The sequence below is a fragment of the Lissotriton vulgaris genome, chromosome 5, assembly GCF_964263255.1.
Source record: "Lissotriton vulgaris chromosome 5, aLisVul1.2, whole genome shotgun sequence".
In the NCBI taxonomy this organism is placed as follows: Eukaryota; Metazoa; Chordata; class Amphibia; order Caudata; family Salamandridae; genus Lissotriton; species Lissotriton vulgaris.
Genome location: NC_141693.1, coordinates 360,616,423 through 360,629,859, shown reverse-complemented (window position 1 = coordinate 360,629,859; position 13,437 = coordinate 360,616,423). Strand labels below are relative to the sequence as shown.

The following is a 13,437-nucleotide window of genomic DNA, read 5'->3' as shown; positions in this document are numbered from 1 at the left end:
AGATGCAGCTTGTCTAAAGAAGGGGGCATGGCCTCCATGAATGTGAAAGCGCCGCATGGGCGCTAGTAAGCAAACAAAAAATAAATAAATAAGCGTGCCCACTATACTTAAAGCGACCGCGCTGTTAAAATAAAGAAAGAAAGAAATGCTGCCCCTTATAGTTAAAGCAGGCCGCCATTAGTAAATAAAATAAAAGTGGGCGGCGTGCTGCGACCTAGTGGGTGGTACAGGGGCAAATCATTAAACAAAATAGTGTTCACAGCCAAGATAAAGCAGACTGTGTAACAACACAAGTAAAAGGCCCAGTCTTTATGGAGATAACAAATTCAGACAAGGCGATACCAAGGAGGGACTAATATCACCTCAGAAGCCAGCGTTTATGAAGGACAATGACACAATCCAATACAAAATATGGGCGAAGAGTGGGTGGGGCTTCAAAGCCATGCTGCCCAGACTCGACCTAAAAAACAGCCATTTCTTTGACACAGGCCCCTACAGTCCTTGACATCCTTAGGCACCACTCCAAGGTGCAATTACATTTCTTTGAAACCTGGATTTCTTCAGGATCATTTTGTAGTCTTTACTGTTCCCCTGAAGTGTTCTGCACCTGAGCCCAGTATTGACAACACCCCCATTTACTACTGATTTAGTCCTTTCTTCCTTCAGAGAACTAGTGGCACAGCAAAAAGTGATTAAAGAACCCATCTCCACTTTTGGTTAGAGGGTTATTTGTTTTTATGCTTTTCGTGACCAGTTTTCACACTCCATAGATGTTGGTTCCTCATACTATTTACAGTTATTCGCAAAGCACTCTAATAGCTTTTGGGCTTATAACACTGACACAGAACGTACAGGCTTCTTTTAGGTTTCTTTGGAGAATCATTTTTAACTTTCCTACATTTCCTATATGTAAGGAAAGATCTATTATATTTTTATAAGATGTAGTCCGGATAGGACATTGTTTTTATGGTGTGTTAATAATGTACCTGAATGCCCTTCTTAATACTACCCCCTACGGCAGTGCTTAATTTGAGCCAGTGGTTTCCAGGTGCTCCGTACAGCACTTAATTGTCAACACTGCCACTTGTGAGAGTCTGCCACAAGGTGGCGCTCTCTGGCGAATTTAGAGAGAACCACTACAACAGTTAATTATAAATGTAATATATGTGAAAAATGACTGTTACCTGCTGCCCAAGACATTATTATAGGTTTGGAGACATGAAATAGTCTAAGTTGGCCCACTTGGAGGAGTGTGATGGTTGGTAGTTGTGTTTGTAGTTTCATTGGCAGCGCTGGCAGAGGCAATGTGTGGTGCGAGCTGCAGTGGCATCCTGCTGAGAGCCCTTACACTTATGTTTTTTTTTTACAAATCAAGCACTGCCCTTCTGTGAAGAAGAAGTACTCAGTCTTGGTACCCTAAACAGTAAAGTATAAAAAAAGAGAGTCTTGGCTATCCGGCTGGAGTACCAAAGTACCCTGGACTCTGGAATACCAGTACTAAAAAGCAATACCTGCAAAATATATTACCCAGCAGCAAATGATTGCCACAGAGCAAAATAAAGGCCTCACTGAGGGTGCATCTCAACTGGGTGTGCACCAGATATAAAGAAGCACATTTATAGAACTTTTCATTGTGCAAGTGTGTGTTATGTCTGTCTGTCCACCTGCAATTTTTTATAGTATTTTCCAAGGGTGTGTAAATTGGAAACAACTGGTGTTAAAAGAAACAAAAATATCGATATGGTAAAAAAAAACAGTCCCGACAAAGGAAAACCAAGCTCTCAACAAAAGCAGAGGAAGTCCATAATATGCCAAGGAACCCCACTCCAAATCATATAGTCCCATCCAGAGCGCACAAACATTATCACAAGCTGTGGAAGCCATTTCCAAGCAAAGAAGCATGTAAAAAGCTGGCAACGTCCATCTAAGGACAATGAATTCAATATAATACCAAGGGACTGTTATACTGAACATGAACAAAGTCAATCTGAAGCTATGGAAGCTGCCTAAAGCCGCTGAAGCATGTCTTAAAGCAAAGAATAATGCATAAAACATGTAAAGAATTTAAAACCAGAGAAGCCCAGCTCAAGCAAAGGAAAGCTACATAAAGCCAAGAAGAGCTGTGACTCTAGCCAAAGAACCCCTTCTCAGAGCCAAATCAGCTGATGTAGACCATCAAAGCAAACTATATTTATCGTTAAATAAGAAACCTGATATGAAATCAGAACAAATTATGCCACAAAATACACCATCAAACTATGGAAGATTACCAAAACTAAGAAGGCCCATCTCAATGTAAGAAAGCCCCAAATCATTCAAAGAAATACCCTCTTCAAAACAGATGGCCAACTCACACTGAGCTAGATGGCCCCAATTGAGGAAAGTCCTTCTAAAAAGAATGACAGTCCACCTCAAAGCTAAAACAACTCGCCTCAAACCAGAGTAGATAATTCAATCCAGGTAGGCAAGCTATTTTAAAACTATGGACCCATCCAGGAAAATTGATCTCAAGGTCAGGGCGGTCAATCCCAAGCCAAAGAATTGATTTCCAATTCTGGATATCCATTAATTCCCATCTTCCTTTTGTTAAGCCACCTCAAGTCAAGATAGTCACTCTCAGGACAAGGGAGCCCAATACAAAAGAATGAAGCTTATTTGGAGCCAATAAAGTTATCCTAAATCCACAAATACCTCCTCAGATTAAGGAAACCCACTCAAGCCAAGAAAGTCAACCTCCTACTAAAAAAACCATACCAGGAATGCTTAATCAGTCATGTCAGAGTACTCACAAATCTCGTAGAGCCAACGGTGGAGGGGTGAACCTTAAGCTTGACAGCGTTGCCAAGACTGGACACCCGACTCAGAACCACTATTCCTTCTGACAGCTGCAAGGAACAAAGTGGGTGAGTGCAGATTTTGCTGAGAAGAGCCATGGTTGGCGCCTCTTATTGTATGTCGGGAGGTACCTTTGAGATGCCTATCTCAAAAGATAGCCAATTCGATCAGATGCGTTTATGGCAGGAATTCCATTTATCCTTGAAGGTTATTCAGCAGAGAGAGTTCTTAAGAGAGACAATGAAAACTTTCTGCGAAAACAGTCAATGTGAAGACTTCAAAGTGGCACAGACTGCTTTAATAAGGAACCCTTATTCAGTCATGCACTCTTCACCCAAAGAACTCTAAAAATTGAGAAATCCAGCAGAAAGGCCAGAACCATGTTCAGATTCCCAGCCCCAGTGACAGCGTATTACAGAGATGGTCAGAACTATTTCATAAATATGTTCTAAAATAGCATGAACCAAGCCAGTAACCTTCAGACAGAAGGACCCTATATAGGGACAATATCAGCGGGACAGAGTAGAATGTGGGGTATGGATCTGCAAAATTGAGGGGAGCCTGGAGACATTATCCACACCCAGAATGAGGTGAAGAATGCATACATATTGCAGACTGGAGATACCATCGTGCTGTACAGCGTGAAGGCCAAAGCCATATATTGCACACTACGCACAGTTTGTTAATAAGGCTACAAAGAGTAAGCTTTAAACTTTCTGCTATTTCAACAATATCCTTTTCTTTTTCCTTCACTGTGTAAAGCGTTTTCACCAACTTGAGATGTCACCTCACTCTGTAATGGAAAAGAATAGGTGCAGATCCAGAAGTGCCGGAGGATACATTGCACGCAATTTGAACTGCGTCATTTCTAGCCACTTGTACTTTCTGTGTATGAGAAAAATTACTTTTTGATTGCAGAAATATCGGAGTTCATTCCAACTGCCAGAGCCTTTGAAAGGCTTGTAACTAGGCCTGAGACAGAGCCAGTCCAGGCTGAATATATGACGTTACAACGCATACATTTACAATGCATGCCTTTACAACGCAGTTTTTACATCACAACATCCTTTACAATACATTCTTTTACATAGCATGCCATTACATTGCATTTTCAGAAACTACATTTACAACGCATTTCAGTACAGCGCATTATACGTTTACAACGCATACCATTACAATGCATACCATTACATTGCATTTAAAGTAAGTGTTGGATAATATGGGGGTAATAATTACTATTCTAACTCCAGGGGGTGCAACAGCAGGGTAAGTGTTGGATAGTGTAGGGGCACTATGAGTTGTAATGGTATGCATTGTAATGACTTGCGATGCAATGCCTGCATTGTAGTGACAAGCATTGTAGTGACATGGGTTGTACTGACATGCAATGTAATGGCTGCGTTGTAATGACGCACGATGTAAAGGTAGTGCGATGTACCGTCCATGCCTTGTGGAACCTATGAAAGACAGGTAGGGCTGGGGAACAATAGCCACAAGCACAGTCAGTTACATGTTGACAGGCTGACAGGGGCCTTCTTCCGGGTTCTCGTTCTTGCTTCCAGACTCAGTCCTCGCTCACACTTGGCACAATGAAAGGGACTCAACTCATGCATTTAATTTTCTGGCATTATACATCCCCTGTCTCTTGATTACGTTTCCTCTCAAGGGTTCGTTGATATTACACAGTACACGCCGTTTCAAGAGAAAAGGATACAAATTGAAAAAAACTGGTTTTGCAAAAACCAACAATACCAAGTCCCGGGCCAGTGACGGGTGGCAGGACTCGTGAATGTGCGTCTCCGGCTCGACCTTTGAACTTCCTGTTGGTGTTGCTGAAGCGGCTCCAGGCCACGCTGCAGTGGAAGTGTTTGCCTCATCAGCTTTTGAGGCCTGTGTGAGGCCGGTGTGGGCGTTTGACAGGGCCGTGCAGCGGCGCGGCGCATTCATGGGCCAGAGCCCCGCGGCTTTGCGTCCTCTGTTGTCTGATAAAACACAGGAGGCCAGCTGATGGCACCCGCTTTGTGCCAGTCTCCGGCCCTTCCTACCGCACCCCCGGCTCCGCTTTCACATTGTTAAAAGTCCTAGCAAGACAGAATCCGCAGACAATTTACTTTTCCAGGTTTTTCCTCTCTTTTATTTCTCTTTTGCTCATAAGCCTGGTTCTCCTGTCTGTCGGTCTCGTCATTTCTCTGATACTTTATTCCAGAGACCTTTACGTTTCACTCTTGGAATTGACTCTCACAGTTGAAGTTCTCACTCATGACAGGGTAAATGTCACGCCTGGTCGGACGAGCCAGAAGGTGAACTTTCAGCTCTGCAGTGAGATAAACGGGTTGTTCCTGAGCAGTGCAGGTGCTCTCCCTTTCAAATTAAAGAAGTGTAGGTGCTCAGTACCGGACAGCACCTGCCAGTTTAAAGCACTGGGGCTTTTTGTTTTGTATTGTTTACATTTATTTAGGTTACCATTTCAATGCTGTTACATCCCATGACTGTATTGACAGCAAAGGTGTGTGTGATATCACCTCTTGTAATGTTATCAAAAATACTATTACTTAACCCTCTGCATTTTCAATACTTGAAAGCTCTGTTTTCCCTGGTCCTCTTCAGTGCTTCCATACTTGCAGCATTCTTTGTCTAAAAAAGTTTTTTTTCAGGTTTCACAATCCTCAATTAGCATACTGTTTACGTCACTGAAATGACATTACATGAGTCTTGATCACACTCCTGGAATTTCAGCAAAATATATAACATTCCGTGGACACAGATCAGAGTTGAGCACAACATTCCGAGGTACGTGGAACTTTGCTCAAAAGTGTGAGAGTCAGTGAGTGTGACTGTACTCAAAAGTGAGAAGCTCATATTCAGTGAGAGAGACTGTCTTCCAGGTTGTGAGATACACAAATAAAGAGAGTGAGGCTCTAGTCCGCAGTGAGAGACTCATGTTCAGTGACTGAGACTGCACTCCACAGTCATGCTCACAAACAATGCGTAAGAATGTAGTCGCATTCAGTCTTTCACAATGTGAAACAGTGAGTAACTGTTCTCCAATGTGTGAGTCTCATAAACTGAAAACAAATAAAAGTACCTAAAGGACAAAACAAATACCACTCATCCCATGCATAACACAACCACCGTTAAGGTGAGCATAATCAATCTTCCATCTCTCACCACCTTCAACGCCTTCTCTGAAAAAGAATGCTGTGACATTACCAACTCAAGTAGGCAATTAGTTTTCCATGCAAATTCATCCTCCAAAGATGTTCAAAGACATGCTTTCACACAGCCTGTGCAGGAGAAGTTCCTTGAAGCTTACTGAACAAGTCTTTGGAACTAGGATCTTTCCGGCCTGAGTTAAAAACATCTCACAATGTCTTAGACCTCCCCTCAAGAAGAAGAACGTCGACCTAGCCTACCCAGCTGTGAGGACTGTGGTGTACCTTATGGTGTGGTTGTTCGATACCGCCATGTAATACACTCGCCAAAACTGTCTTGAGTCCAATCAGGTTAATTTGTAAAACTTCTTACTCAACCCTGTGGCTTCGAGCAGCAAGGCTTAAACAAAGAAACAAGTTTAAAGCATTTAGATGCACCAAAAAATTGAATAAGATATAATACAAAACGAAATAAATCCAACACCAATTAATAAAAATAGACTATATTTTACAGAATATTTAGATATCAAAACAAACAAAATCCACCAGAGGGTTCCGAAGATATAGATGTCTAAGTAAAACGTAAATCTCAGCTTTTTGAAAAATGTTAAAGAGTTACATTTGACAACTTCAGCCCACACTGGGTGACCAATTCCGACAGGGAGATGGCCAGGGAGTCATTAAGGAGTATTTGGACAGTTACCTGGTCACCAAAGCAGTTTCAAGTCTAGCTCCACTCTTTATGCAAGGACTGCCATTGACTAAAATGGAGTGGTCCTGATGCTGAGGATGCTGAAAGATGCTCTAGATGCTGTGCGGTCAACGGGGGCTTTCCTGGGGTTATTCTTCGGTCCATGGGTGAAGTGGGGCAACTTGGGCCACAGGGGTTGTCATCGATCAAAGCCCTCTTTGAGCCAGAAAAAGCCTGGCAATGGCAGAGCTGCTGGTCTCCGGTACCAACCAGTCCACTGGTATCCTTTGGCAAGGGCTAGTGTCTTTCGTTGGGGAGCAACGTGCACTCTGATGACTCTGTCTAGTCTGGCAGACTCAAATGCAACTTTTGAGTATCAAGGGTTGGTCTTCTTGGATGCATGCTGGCAGTCAGTGGTAGTTTAGTGAAAGTGGCTACAACCAGTTGAGATGGGCTAACGCATAATTTATGGCCCTAGTGCTGGAATAGAGAGTATGCCGACTGACTCTTGGAGTTCACTTTTTCAGTTTGGGGTTCTGGAGCAACTTTACTTGGAGCCAGGAACCACAGACACAGTCCTCTCTTTGCTAATCCAAGGAGCAGCAGCGGTCCAGCAGTTGGTGCAGCCTCTCTTGCCAGGCCCAGGTATCAGCAGGGCAGTCCTTCTTTGGTCCTCTTTCCAGTCCAGATGTGATATCAGATTCAGTGTGCCGGTGGTGCCATATTTATGCCCGGAAAGGGCCTTGGTGGAATGGAGCGGTCACAAGCCAATGGGCTACCAGGTTCCCTACTTCCCTATAACCAGGGCCGGACTGACAACAGAAACCGGCCCTGGCAAACTGCTCAGCTGGCCCCCCTGGGGTCAAGGGGAGTGCAGCTGAGCAGTTTGCGACGGCCGGTTTCGGCCGAGTTTGTTACCGGGGGCCGACATTGCCGACCCCCGGTAACAAAAACCTGCCCCCACCCTAGCGGCCTACCAGGGAAACGCCTGATGCCGTTATGGCCAGTCCGGGCCTGCCTATGACCACTTTTGGCTATGTGTGACATCTTAGCAATCTCACTTTATGTTATTCGGTCCACTTCCAAGATGCTTGAAGTACCCATTTTGGTAGCCCAGTCACAAGTTAGCTCAGCTGAAGAGTCAGTATGTTACTCTGTATTGCCAAAGGGGCCACTGGGTTAGCAACAGTAAAAACAAGGTTTTTACTGTTAGCACATATGAGAATATATGTCCTACTTAACAATATACAGCTCCCTGCTTTAGGGCTCGATGGGCCTTCCTTAGGGGACACTTTCATACATTGTTAAGGAAAGTGTGGGCCTTGCCATTGGCTTAAATGGCTAAATCGAACTAGTAGTTTTAAACGGCTTTTCCAAGCTGCAGTGGCAGGCTGGGAGCCATTTAGTAGTTTAACTGTCAGGCCCTAGGTACCTTGGTACTATATACTAGGGCCTTATAAATAGATTTACTATGCCAATTGGGGTAGCCAATTCAACATACACTTTGTGAAGGTTTAGAACACTGACACTGAGGTCTGGTTAGGAGGCCTCAGGGCACTCTCAGGGTCGAAAAAACAGAAACATCAGTCCAAAACTTAGGGGAGTGATCCTGCAAAAAGAGGCAATTCCTTACACCAGAAAACTACAGGCCAGTATTTGATGGCCCGTTCCTAGGTGACCTATTTAAAAGAGCAGTCTTTACTTAATTCTCAAATTTAACGGAGGAAAATAGCTTGATGTTGGATCAACGATCTGTATTCGGATCATATAGAGGCACAGAGTTAACACTCATATTCATAAGGGACAACTTAAAACTCACAATGAATGAGAATGACGTGGCTGTCTTATTGTTTCTGGGCCTATTTTTGCAGTATTTTTTTGGGGGGCGGCCAAGGTCATTAGAGGACTTTACATGAGGACCAGATTACATTACCAAGGCACAGGGAGATTAAATGATTTCCCAGAATAACAGGATGTTGAGCCAATGCAAGGACTCAAACCTGGTTCCCCAGTTCCAAAGTCTGCATTTCAGGCTGTTAGGTCACATAACACCATTCACCACAAAATGTTTCTACACAGACTCAACATCTCAGAATAAGCAAAAAGGCTCTACACTGAATTGCTTTATATCTCAAAGAGCTTGGTATTCCTGCAATCTTTAACCATCTTTAATGTCCACACCTCACACTCAACACTGTGGATTGCTTTGGGGTATGTCATCTATATTTTCCTACTCAACATCTATTAACCCTCTTACCAGACTTGATCAGATCATTCAACTTTATTTTTTACAACTACGCTGATGACATACAAATCATTCTAAAAATGGTTTCCCAGCAAACCCCTACCAAGCAAGACTTGACGTCTGCCTCTGTGCCTTAGAGACAGATAATGATTAATAAACTAAAGCTTGACATCACAAAGACAGACATCATGACCTGTGTTACATTATATGCATTTGTAAAGTGCACTGTCTCTTGCGAGGGTTTCTTGGCATTGAACAGATGTGTGTACCTAGCCCTGCCTAGTGAGAGAGGGTGAGTAGAGGCCCTTTTGAGCCCCCTTAGGGTGTGGCCACGTTCAACTGTGGTTAGGAGTTTCGTTTCAACAACGCACTGGTAAAGAATGAACAAAGATATAAAAAGACGACTTTTCAAGTTGGAGTGGCACGTTTATTTTTACACACACATGTATCTCAATAAGTCATTATTGCTAAAAACATTCTTTAAGAAAACCTGGCTTCACTCTACCAGAAAATATGCAGGATATCAATTGTTCCTAAAATACTGTGAAGTGAACAAGAGTAGCTATCTGGCAAAATATAGCTTCTGGTGTAAAATGGAAGCTTTAAGAAGGCGCTAAATCCTGTTCAAGAAAATACGTTGTCTACATACAGCTTTCCTGAGGAGTACCATCATAGCAGGTTTAAGTATTCTAGCAAGAATAAAACAACAGAGGCTAAGATTAACAAGGCACACTTGAATCTTCAGCTGGATTATACAGAGAACCTTTCTATCAGGCCTAGTGCATTAAAGCACCTACCTAGGGAGAAGAAGCCTAGTGGATCTTCTACTAAAATGATACCTATAATGCAAGGAATTGGGTATGGATGAAAAAGCACTTGGCAAGTTAGGATGATTAAGAAGATTGAAAAGCTATCTTATTCAGGAAGGCATCACCTGGTAGAGTAGGCTCTGGCAGTCCCAAATCAGATAGTCAGTCAACCGGAGAACCACCCAAAAGGTCAGCTTGGAAAGTTCTGCCTTCTAATTGTGATGGTGAATCTTTTATACCTAAAATCACAGAACTAACACTGTCCTGACGTACTTTCTGACGCAGGTGGCTTGATCGCATTGTCCTAGGACAGTGGGGGCGGTCAGGTGTCCTAACGGTTGGTTGGCCATGCTTGACCGCAGAACATAAACAAAGACTTCTTGTCCTGTACATATTTCTAAAAATGTATGTGCGAGCGGAACATACGATAGGTACTGCTATTGCGAGAGGTTGCGGCTTTTACTTCGTGCAAGCAATGTTTCAAAATAATGTTTCAGTGGAAAGTCCCGATGTGTCAACCTCCCAAGATGTGTCAACCTGCACCAGCTGGGTCTTGTGTACGTGTGTGAGGGCGTTGGTCTTAATGCTGTGGAAAATTACTGTACTTTACGTCAGGCTAATTTACCACGTTGCTTTTCAGTGCAACAGAAATGCATGTTTAACATTATTGTGGGCCTAGTGCATTTTGTTACCCTAAGACATGTCTTTTTGGCCTTTGCCTTGGGTCTATAACACCAGGATTCAGGGGATTTGTGGGATTTAATTTGCTGATCATGCATAGCAAAAATTGAGGGTTTTAAGCATATTTTCAGGTTTTCTCTGGTAGGGCCATATGTGACATTTTTGCTATCAGGGCAGATAAGAAGTGCTCTTTTTTGGTGATCAGATGGTAGAGCGTGATTTTAACCCTTCATCATCTCCCCTGTCTTGTTCATTTATGAACACGCTCCTAACTGAGTATTTCGGTGACCCTTCAGCCAGGGGGGGGGGGGTATCCAGGGCATGTCGTTGACATAACACTTAAAGCTGCCTTGGAACTGCTCTTTTTTCTTTGCTCTAGCTCAATCTGGCCTAGCAATTATGTCGGCATATTCGGCACCTGATTCTTTAAGCAGACGCTCGTATTGGGCTGCTGTAGGGCTTGTGCTCAGGGTGTCCCTACCTGGGGGGAGTGGGGGAGCCGTTGGTATGCCATAGTGGGTGCCAGGTGCGGCTATCTCGCTCATTTCTAATTTTACTCCAGTCCCATCCCCGGGAAGTCGATCCATGTCTTCATACTTGGCTATCTGGTAGATCCCTGTACTAGCATAATTCATCCCTACTGCCTTGGTACTTAATCTTTTAATGCAATGGCTCCCTATCTGAAAGGTGCAACACAGAATTATAAGAATGCCAACAATTGGTATCATTAATTTCAAGATTGCTGTGAGCCATGAAGGCATCCAGTCAAGATTGAACCAGTCTGTTGGAATAATGTCCGCAGGGGCACCTCCTTCGTCGGTCATTTTTTTTCCCAAGTTAGTCAACTCCTCAATGGCTCTTGCTATCGAGCCGTTGTCCTCGTCATTTCCCGGTATGAATGTGCAGCAGGATTTTCCGATTTGATGACACAAACCACCATCTTTGGCCGTCAGCATGTCGAGGAAGTTGCGATGTTCCAGAACCATCAATCTTAATGGGCGCAGTTCTTCCCTTATTGTATTTAGGCCGTCTCTGGTGCTGTTGATGGCTTTCATGACCTCATAGCGTGTTACTTCCAGCCAACGGGCATTAGCCTGAGTTTGAAACATTGGGAATGCCCCTCCGAAGAAAAGCTGGGCCTCGTTGAAGAGGCGGAATTCTTGTGGGACCTTACCACGGGCCTCTGCTGCGAAATACTCCGCTGTTCGCCGGTGTCGGTTTGAGGAATGTCACGTCACCTGTCATTGGATGTGACAGTATGTGGGAAGCATTCGATGCCGGCACAACCAGATGTACTTCATGTAGAGTTACCAAAGAACACAGTCCGAGCCACTGAGGAAGTAGTTGGAGATAGAGGTGTTCTCCGCAAGCCCAGTAGTAGTCCATCAGGGTGGAGGTGCTGTACTGCATATCGACGTTAAAAACAGTGGAATTACAGTCTGTGTTACTCCCAACAGAGACAGAGCCATTACCTATGAAACAAAGAGAAGGATTTTTTAGTTTAAATGCTTTTTTATGTTTGTACATTCTTTCCCCGCCCCAGGTATATCTGCCACCTTCCTGAGCCCATATCTGTTCACAGTCCTCATCAACCTTCCAGTCGATGCCTTCCTCATAATCTGTTTCTCCAGCCCAAGGGGGACCTAAAGATGCTGCCTTGCAGTACACGTTGCTTGATCCATGCCACTCATTGTTGTAATAAACTTGTGCCCTCAGCCTCAGGAATGTTCTATTCTGGCATAAGCATTCGCTTTGGGAATGAGGAGCCTGGTACGCTACATGGTTACATGCTGCTATGGGTGTTGATTGCACGACGTATCCTAATTGTCTTATTATTGGTGCCTGGGAATCCATATTAGGCGAACCTCGCTTTCGCATCTCCACTATGGTCTTGCCCTTAACGAATAGGAAAAAGGCATGTGTTGCAAGGCGATACACAGGGGTATATGACCCCCTGGTCCAGCAGAGCCTGTATAGTAAGGGCAATGCCCTCCTCTGCTTCTTTAGATAGTGGGAACTGTTTAATTCTGGGTAGAATTGCGCCTTGTTTCAATGTTATTTTAAATGGGGTGGCAGAACGAATGAGGCCTACGTCATTGGGACCGGTGGTCCACCGGTGTGGCGGGACTTGAGCCAAGTCTGCTTCACGCACTGAGTCATATTTTTGTGGGGCAGTGGGCGTTCTCTTTTCCACTGTCGCCGAGAGGTGTACCTCATACTGATAGACGATCTCTGTTATGGGATAGTTATCAGGATTACCAAAGAGCTGTTCATCTGAAATGTCCCTCACTTGGTGTCCGGGCTCGATGAAAATTGCACAGGCCCAGGAGCGCATATTGTCGTCTCCTGCTATGAATGCCCCGTATGTAGGTGTAATGTGAAGAGCGTGTATGCCTAGGATCATGCTTTTGTCCCATATCTGAAAGTGCTGGGACTGCGGGCGAAAGAGAAATTCCTTCGGGAGCTGGACAGTGCGCTGGTGCAGTGCAGGTGTGTTGGCTACAATGATGTGTACCGCGGTGGAGAATGCTTGCTCATCCACAGGGCGGGCCCTTACTTGATCCTTCAAGGAAGAGTCAACAGTTAGTGCCATCATCCTCGCTAGTGGTGTGCCTGGTATAGAACAAACCATTGTTCCGTTCTCATGGAAGTGAATTGTCATGTTCAGTTTTGCCATGAGGTCTCTCCCTAAAAGGTTGACCGGAGAATGTGGTGAATAAAGCAGTGGTTGCTCCAGCACCCTGTCTCCTATTCGCAGGGGTACTGGCTTGGTAAAGGGGACCCTTGCTATTGCCCCAGAGAATCCCTGTGTGTCCGCTACTTGATCAGAAATAGGCAGATGTCCGCCTGTAATGCAGGAGTACGTGGCTCCTGTGTCAATGAGGAAGCTATATGTTTTGCTATTTATCGTGACCAGGACGGTGGGGTCATCTTCACCGCTCATGATGCATGATAAAACTGGGCACACAAGAGTTGTCTGTGGGCTGTCCCAGCAGGTTTATCCTCCATCTTGGTATTGTTGGA

At 44.3% G+C, this 13,437-nt stretch overlaps 1 pseudogene; it reads right to left on the bottom strand.

Annotated features, from left to right (window-relative positions):
• Positions 1-10,614: 10,614 nt before the first annotated feature.
• On the bottom strand, positions 10,615-12,267 carry LOC147710902 (uncharacterized; annotated as a pseudogene).
• Between the last annotated feature and the right edge of the window lie 1,170 nt (positions 12,268-13,437).